General features: G+C 48.7%; 1 pseudogene; it reads left to right on the plus strand.

Moving 5' to 3' along the window:
• The window catches only part of LOC129470166 (ADP-ribosylation factor 2-like), a 96,537-nt pseudogene extending 91,717 nt beyond the window's left edge, over nucleotides 1-4,820 (plus strand).
• The last annotated feature ends 3,578 nt before the right edge of the window (nucleotides 4,821-8,398 follow it).

The following is an 8,398-nucleotide window of genomic DNA, read 5'->3' on the forward strand; positions in this document are numbered from 1 at the left end:
ATCTTATTATTTTTTTAAATTTCTTTTTCTCTTTTCCCCCCCCCCTCTTGCTGTCGTCTTATAAGCTTTATCTTTGTGGTCTCTTCACTGCAGCCCAACTCACCCACTCACCAGTGCCTACTTCTGCCCATGTCCTCTCCCTGGCCAACTCCTTTCCATTGATTCAAATCCTATCCATCCTTCCAAGCTCAGCTCTGCCCCATCTCCTGCCGGGATACTGCCTTGATCACTCCAGCCCCTCCATCTCCCCTGCTCTCTTCCTCTCATTCTTACGTCTCTTCCAGGTTATTTTCAGCTTCCCTGACCCTTCATGTAAACTGTCTGGTGACAGATGGCCTTTGTAGGGTCGTCTTGTATTGCCACTTATTTCTGGTAATTTTTCATGCCTTGCTTTCCAATTGGTCAGCAGGACAAACATCACACACCTCCTCAGGTCTTTCCTGGGCACATAAAGATCCTTGTAGACATGCACAGCCATTTGCCTTTGGGGCAAGAAGGCCTTAACCACCATCAGGTCAAATCTGAGAGATGAGGAAACAGAAGTCTAGAGAAGAGGAGTATTTTGCCCCAAATCACATAGTCAAGGTCAGCGTGGAATTCAGGTCTCTTGGCTGTTTACCCAGGCAAGAACTACGAGAAGCAGCTTTGGCTGTGAAGTTGGTACCATAGTGTTGCAAAGTACACCACAGCCAAGGTGGCCGGTGGCAGTCGGGGAGGTCTCATGCGTCAGAGAATGAGTGGCTGCCCACCTGGGTGGACGCATCCCCTGCCTCCTTGCAGGGGCCCAGAGCCTCATATTCTGCCAGGAGCCATCTGTTCCTTTGGAAACAGCCATTTCCCCACTCAGTTTCCTCTTTTAAAACGCAAACCCCTAAGAGATGGGCTCAAGGGCACAGGCTGGCAGGGAGCTCTGGCTGGGTCCCCCTTGGAAGGAGAGGGGGAGTGGTGGCAGAGGAGCTTTGCAACCTCACCATGGCCACTGCCAAGGTGCGCATTTCCTGATTGGCAGGTGGACCAAATAAAAGCCAGCCCAGGGATCTGGGGAGAACAAATCTCAATGAAATGTTTTTTATCAGGGTTCTGCTGCTCTACAAGGAAGATATGCAGGTTAAGCTGGACAAATAGCAGGCTGAGTGCGGCTGGGCTTTTCCCAGCCTCCAGGGAGGACTCAGGATTGAGCTGCAGGGCCTGGTGATCATCCCAGCCTCAAGGCAAGGGCACAGCTGCGATCCTGCCTGATCTCACCCTGCTTTATCTGCTTCCTGTGAAGAGCTCCCACCTTGAGGGTGGGAAGGAATGTGTGATCGTCCCCATTGTACTGAAGGGAAGAGTGAGACCCACAGTGACTGAGTGAGTACAGAGAGAATGAGGAAGCAGAAAAGGAATTGGATTGGGGTCTGGGCCTCTGGTCCAGGCTCCACCCTAACCTGCTGTGTGATTTTATCCAAACCTTTTATCTTTTCTGGGTTTCTTCACTTGAGTGTGAACTTTGGACCAGATCAGTGACTTCCAGATCATTTTTCCTAACCACAGTGGGCACGTTAGCCCTTTCCATGGGCCCGGGCCACCTCCAGGACCCCTATAGGGGCTGTAATGCAAACCCTTATTCCTTCTCCAGAAAGATCATCAGAACAGAGAACCCTGAGAATTGCATTGCAGGGATACCCTTGCCTCTGTTCTAATTTACATAACAAATTCCAAAGCTTTCGCACTCAGTGTTTGGGAATGAATGACCTACGGGGCACCTCACTGTCTTGAGAATCTTTAGCTTTCCTGGGTTCCTCACTGAGGTGCTAAGATGCCAGGATCCTGGGCGTCTGAGTGTACCCTGAGGTCTGGTCTCATCCACTGAGGCAGGAGGCAGAGCTGGGCAAGCCTGGGTGTCCAGCCTCCATGCCCCTCACTGATCAGGGGTCACTGTGGCCCCTCACTCTACCTGCCGCACCTCTCCCAGCAGGTGGTAGCTGGGAAAGCAAGTCAAATGCCTGTTTCCTCCGGTGGGCTTGGGCAGATCATGCTCCGAGCGCTCCCCAGCCATTTTCCCTGGATCTCTGAGCTGGCTTTCTCCAGATCTCCACCTCCCTTTCTCTGCGTCTCCAGTGAATACTGCCACAGACGGAGCCTGCTTTACCAAGCCTTACTTGAGTCTTGAGATGCTAGTAGATCCCCTGGGAATGGCAGGCTGGAGTGGAACCTGGCATGGGGAAGACAGACTGTGCCAGGCAGCTCCCACCAGAGCACTGAGCACTGCAGCTCTGGCACCACTGAGACCCCGATCAAGGTCATTCCTACCTCTGGGTGGACAAGCCAGGCTCAGGGGCACTGCTGGATTGCCCTGTGGGGGCCTCTAGGCAGCACAGAGGGCCTCCCTGCTGAGCCCAGGCTGGGAATTCTTCTTGCCCTAGGCCCAAACCAGCACTGATTTCAGTCTGAATGTGGTGGCTGCAGTGCAGGGTCCACCATTCTGATGGAACCTGAAGCCAGAGGAAGAAGGAAGAAAATGACCACTGATTAGTACCTGGTGGAGGACAGTGACCTCTTCAGGGATCATCTCATTCATTCCTTACCTCCCAATGGCACTGTGCTGCAGGCAGTACTATTCTATTTACAGGCACAGAGACTGCAACTTGGGGAGGCCAAGCAGTTGGCCCAGGGTCACACAGCCGGCCAGAGGCAGAGCAGGGATTCTGCCAGGCCTATTGCTCTTCCCACTGCACCATATCAGGGGCCTAAACCACAGTAAAGAAAGCCAGGAATTGGAACCCCATTGGTTGGTGGCCCTGTTTCTTCCTTCCTTTGCCCGGGGTGGGTGACGATGCTCTTTCTGCACCACTGCACAACTTGCCATCCCTTCTAAGATCCCAGCCAGGGCAGTGGCTACTGTTCAAGAACGAGAACCCTCATCTCCCACCAGCAGAAATCAATAAGTGATGAAATACTGCTTTAGCCAGAGCAGAGAGTGATATTTTATAATGCTTCTTAAAATCCAATATTAACAAGTTTTCTAAAGGGTGAAAATATTTGAATTAGGGGAAATGAATGTTTTACAAGCCAGCAGGGGAGCAATCCCCTGAGATGGGCAGGGGGATGGCTGGGGAGGTGGGAGAGTATTGGACTGGGGCTAGGTCAACTGTCCTGAGGCTTTAAGCCAGAAGCCACCATAACTCAAAAGGGATGTGCCCTGGGCAGAGTGGGTGCAGAATCGCATTCCGCAAAGGATCCCAAAGGGCGTTTATGCTAGATGCCTGTTGGGCAATGGCCGGGGGTGTCGAAGTCTAAGACTATTGTGGTCTTTAAATTCTGCCTCTTGGGACCTGCCCCTTTAGAGCAGCTGGTCCTCCAGGCCTTTCTGCCCAAGGGGCTGTAGGCAGGATCACCCTCTGTGCTCAACTATGTTATTGTTCAGCAAATATTTACTGTCGCCTCCTCACCGGGCAGCTTGAGTGGACTGCCTGATCCTACAGACCTCGGCTTGGGCTGATGGAATGTGGAGGGCAGGCACATGACTAAGGGCTTCTCCAAGCAGAGGCCTTGAGTGAGTTCGCGTGGAAAGCTGGGGCTCTTGGGCTCCAGTCCTGCACTCTGAGAAGAGGCTGTGCCCCAGGGAAGTCACTGTTCCTCACACCTGGATCTGGGATGAGACACCCGTGGGGCAGAGCCAGGAGCAGTCACCACAGCCAACCTGCAGGCTCATGAGCTCATTGGTGTAAGACGCTGAGATGTAGAGTTGTTTGTCATAAGGCATCGTCACAGAAAAGTCAGCACACCTTCCCCTCCCCACCACCTCCATGCCCTGTTGGAAAAGCATCTCCTGGCCGCTTATCCAGGCACTTTGTTGTCAAATTCATGCCCTTTGAAGGGTACCTGCTTCCTTGCCAGACATGCTTCCCGCAAGGAGAGCAGAACAAGCTCTCCAACTTTTTCCATTGTGAAAGCCCATTTTTAGCATCAAATGTTGTCTCTGCCCCCTAAGGTTCAGTGGTTATATTTTTGTAGCCATCGATTGGGACTAGGTGTGGGGAGGAGCACAGTGAGAAAAAGCAACTATGAATCAGTTACCCTTTAAAATTGATTATGCTTTAATGTATATTTTATCCAACAGAACAACAGTTTACAAATTTTTGGAAAGCAGTATATGAACATAAAAGGGGTAGTGTTTATTCCCTCACTGCTGCTTACCCCACAGATTCATGGATTCCTTGCAATCTGAGACTCACGGGGACTGCGGAAAGAGAGTGAATTTTGTTGTGAGATAGATTTTACTTCCCAGCCACTTCAACTGCCTGGATCTGGCAGTTGAAGTTCCTTCTTCTGTAAAATAAACACATCTCTGCTGCACAGTTTTCTGAAGTATTAAGGCAAGCACAGGAATAGTAATGCACATGACAGACATGGGATATACTCAACAACCACATCTTTTTAATTTTGTCTCTGCTGGGGTTTATTCTGCCCTGTGACCTTGGGCCAAATTTGGAGATGACTCTCAGCCTTAGTTCCTTCCTCTGCAAAATGAGGAGCATCATACCTATCTCAGGGGAGACCCAGAGTCCTAAACGAGAATGCACCTGGAGCACAGTCGGTGCTGAAATAATTTTCTCCTTCCTTTCTTCTCTGCCAGCCCCTCCTGTCTTCCATGGCCACATGCAAGGCACAGCTTCTCCAAACAGCCTTCCCAAGACCCCCACTCCACTCAGGAGTCTCCTTTAGGACAAAGCTCCTCTCCGGAAGTGCATTCATCACAAGCTAAACACCCAACAGCTGATATCAGTAACAGAGGACCAAATCGCAAATTAATTAAAGAACCTGTTTACTCGCCTGCCTCCACCGTGTCATGTGCTCCTTCATCCTACAGCCCTGCACCTTAATTGAAGTAACGAGTGTGCAGCAGTTAGGGACAGCCTGGATTTCTCAGACTTCTGCCAGTTTCATACTTGCTTGTATTACCTGAGACAGGCCGAGCCAGCCTGTCCACACCTGGTGGTTAAAATGTGGCCAGGCTTTCACTAAGCCACTTGATTACTCTTCACAGTGGAATTGGATATAGAATCCCACCAAATCGGGGCAAAACAAGGCAGGAAGAGTATTTGGTGAAAACAGGGACCACACCTTTTTTTAAAATTTTTTTTCCAAGCACCAATCTTGTATTTTTCATGCCAATAACTAGGCCACAGTGACCTCCTGCTTCAGTCTCCTGGGGCCAGGACATGTACTCCTTACTTCTGAACCCATGACTGTATCCTCTTGCCTCAGACTTTGCTCTCTGCTCTGAGGACAGTGGCAGGATAGTAATATGAGTAACAGTTAGGACTGGCTGAGCACTCAGTGAGGCACTTAAAGGCAGTTCTAAGTGTGGTGGTGAAGAGCACTAGTTCTGAAAAGAAGACGGGCAAGGCGTGGCAGCTCGTGCTTGTAATCCCAGCATTTTGGGAGGCCAAGGCTGGAGGATTGCTTGAGCTCAGGAGTTTGAGACCAGTCTGGGCAACATGGTGAGACCCCATCTCTGGAAAAAAAAAAAAAAAGCCAGACATGGTGGTATTCGACTGTGGTCCCAGCTACTTGGAAGTCTGAGGTGGGAAGATTGCTTGAACCCAGGAGATCAAGGCTGCAGTGAGCTCTGTTAGCAACACTGCACTCCAGCCTGGGTGACAGAGGGACACCCAGTTAAAAAAAATAGAAGATGTACAAATGGCCAAAAGGTACACGCAAAAATGCGCTCAGCATCACTAATCATCAGGGAAATGCAAATGAAAACCACTGTGAGCGATCACCTCACACCTGTTAGAATGGCTGTGATCAAAAAGATGAAAGATAAGTGCTGGAGAGGGTGTGGAGAAAAGGGAAGCCAGGTAACCTGTTGGTGGGAATGTAAATTAGTACAGCCATTATGTAAAACAGTATGGAGGTTCCTCAAAAAGTTAAAAATAGAACTCTCATATTACCCAGCAACCCCACTACTGGGTATATCCAAAGGAAATCAAATTAGTATGGCAGAGATATTTACACTACCATATTTAAAGCAGCATTGTTCACAATAGCCAAGATATGGAATCAATCCAAGGGCCTATCCATGAATGAATGGATAAAGAAAATGTGCCTTATAAACACACTGGAACATTATACAGCCTTTTAAAAGAAGGGAATCCTGTCATTGGCAACAACATGGATAAACGTTATGTTAAGTGAAATAAACCAGGCATGGAAAGAAAATACTGCATGATCACACTTATATGTGGAATCAAAAAAAGCTAAACTCATAGAAGTAGAGAGTCGAATAGTGGTTACTAGGGACTGGCCAGGGGCGGGGGCCAGGTGCAGAGAGGTTGGGGAGATATTTGTCAGAGAATACAAAATTTCTGTAGATACGAGGAGTAAATTCAAGAGATGTATTGTACTGCTCGGTGATTATAGTTAATAACCATGTATTGTATTCTTGAAAATTGCTGAAAGTAGATTTTGAGTGTTCTTACCACAAAAAAGGATAAGTATGTAAAGTAATGCATATGTTGATTAGCTCAATTTAGCCATTCCACATTGTATACATATTTCAAACAACATGTTTTATGAAGTAAATGCATACACCCTTTATTTATCTATTAGAAATATAAATTTTTAAAAAAAGCATACCAGTTCTGAGTTTGGGTCTGGGCTCTGGCTGTGTGACCCTAAACACATGACCTAATCTCTCTAAGTCTCAGTTAGGAAACTCATTAGTAAACCAGGGCTGTCACAGCACCAGCTGGCAGGGCTGTCATGGGGACTAAAGAAGAAGTGCTTGTAGAGTGATCGGTGCAGTGACTGGCGCATATGAAGAACCCAATAAATATTAGACATCATTGTATTTTGATAAGATGACTTCTCTCAGTGACCCTGTGGAATAGCTGATCTTATCCCCTGTTACAAGTGAGGAAACACAGACTGGGGAAGTTAAGTAACTTGCCCAATGTCACATGGCAAATAAGAGGCATTGAGCCCACTCTTTGTGTGCTCATGACCATGGGAAGACACTCTACAAATGAAGAGATAAATGCCTGCCTGGATGTCCACCCATGGAGCCCTGTGTTAGGACATTCTTGCATTTCCATAAAGAAATACCTGAAAAAGAAAAAACAACCCCAAACAACAAAGTTTAAAAAAAGAAAAAGAAATAGGGAAAAAAAAAAGTAAAAAACGAAATACCTGGGGCTGGTTTATCTATAGAGAAAAGAGGCTTAATTGGCTCATGGTTCCACGGACTGTACAGGAAGGATGGTGCCGGCATCTGCTCAGCTTCCGGGAGGCCTCAGGAAGCTTCCAATCATGACAGAAGGCAAAGGGGCAGCTGGCATATTACATAGCCAGAGCAGGGGCAAGGGGCAGGGGAGATGCCACACACTTTTAAACAACCAGATCTTGAGAGAACTCAGTCACCATCACAAGGACAGCACCAAGACATTCATGAGGGATCCACTCCCATGACCCAAACACCTCTCAGCAGGCCCCACCTCCAACAGTGGGGATTGCATTTCAATATGAGATTTGGAGAGAACAAACATTCAACCTGTATCACCGTCTCGTGCCTACTGCCTTAAGTGAGTGGCAGAGTGTGGAGTGAGGCCTTGGGGAAAGCAGTGAAGCTGTGAAAAGACTGGGATCAGAGCCACACCCCTCAGGGTTGACGACCTGCTCTGCACTTCACTGACTTTAGGCCTTTGCAAAAACCGCTTGGCATTACTCACCCTCAGTTCCCTTGTCTGTACAATGGGTATGAATGATGCCTACCTGTGGTAAGGATTATGTGAACGCTGGGTGCAAAGCAACACAGCACCGTTGTGCAGCAATGTATATGTGACACATAGTAGATGCTCAAGAAATGTGAACTCTTCTTTCTTCTCCCCTTAAGGTTTTGGAGTTGGGGGTCCCTCAGTCACCCCAACACCACCCAGGCTGCCTCCTACTCTGCTGAAACACCAGCCCATCAATCCTGGGCACTTCTGTGGGGCCTTTGGTCTGTGTTCGGCCGTCCTGCAGCACAGGCTTGACTGTGGGTGACACTCTGCCAGCTCTTTTCTAGTTCTCTGGGTGACCTTGGTGAATCACTTCTTCTCTATGGGACTCAGTTTCCCTACCTGCCCATAAGTGGCTTGCCCTGGTTCAAGACCCCAGACAGCACCTCTTGGAGAGGCTACATCAGCATTATCTGGAAAAATATTTAAAATGCTGAATCCTTGACCCCACTTTCTGGAGGCTCTGCTTCAGTGGATGGGATGGGGCCCGGGAACCTGTATTTTTAATGTTTGGGAACCATCAGCCTGGTCTCTCAGCCGCCCCCCCGCCGCAGTTCCTGTAGGCTGCTCTTCCAAGTGAGGACCATGCGGCTTGCCTTTGTGTGCTCCCCTCCCTTGAGTGCCACCCTGCACCC

This window comes from Symphalangus syndactylus, chromosome 20, assembly GCF_028878055.3.
Source record: "Symphalangus syndactylus isolate Jambi chromosome 20, NHGRI_mSymSyn1-v2.1_pri, whole genome shotgun sequence".
In the NCBI taxonomy this organism is placed as follows: domain Eukaryota; kingdom Metazoa; phylum Chordata; class Mammalia; order Primates; family Hylobatidae; genus Symphalangus; species Symphalangus syndactylus.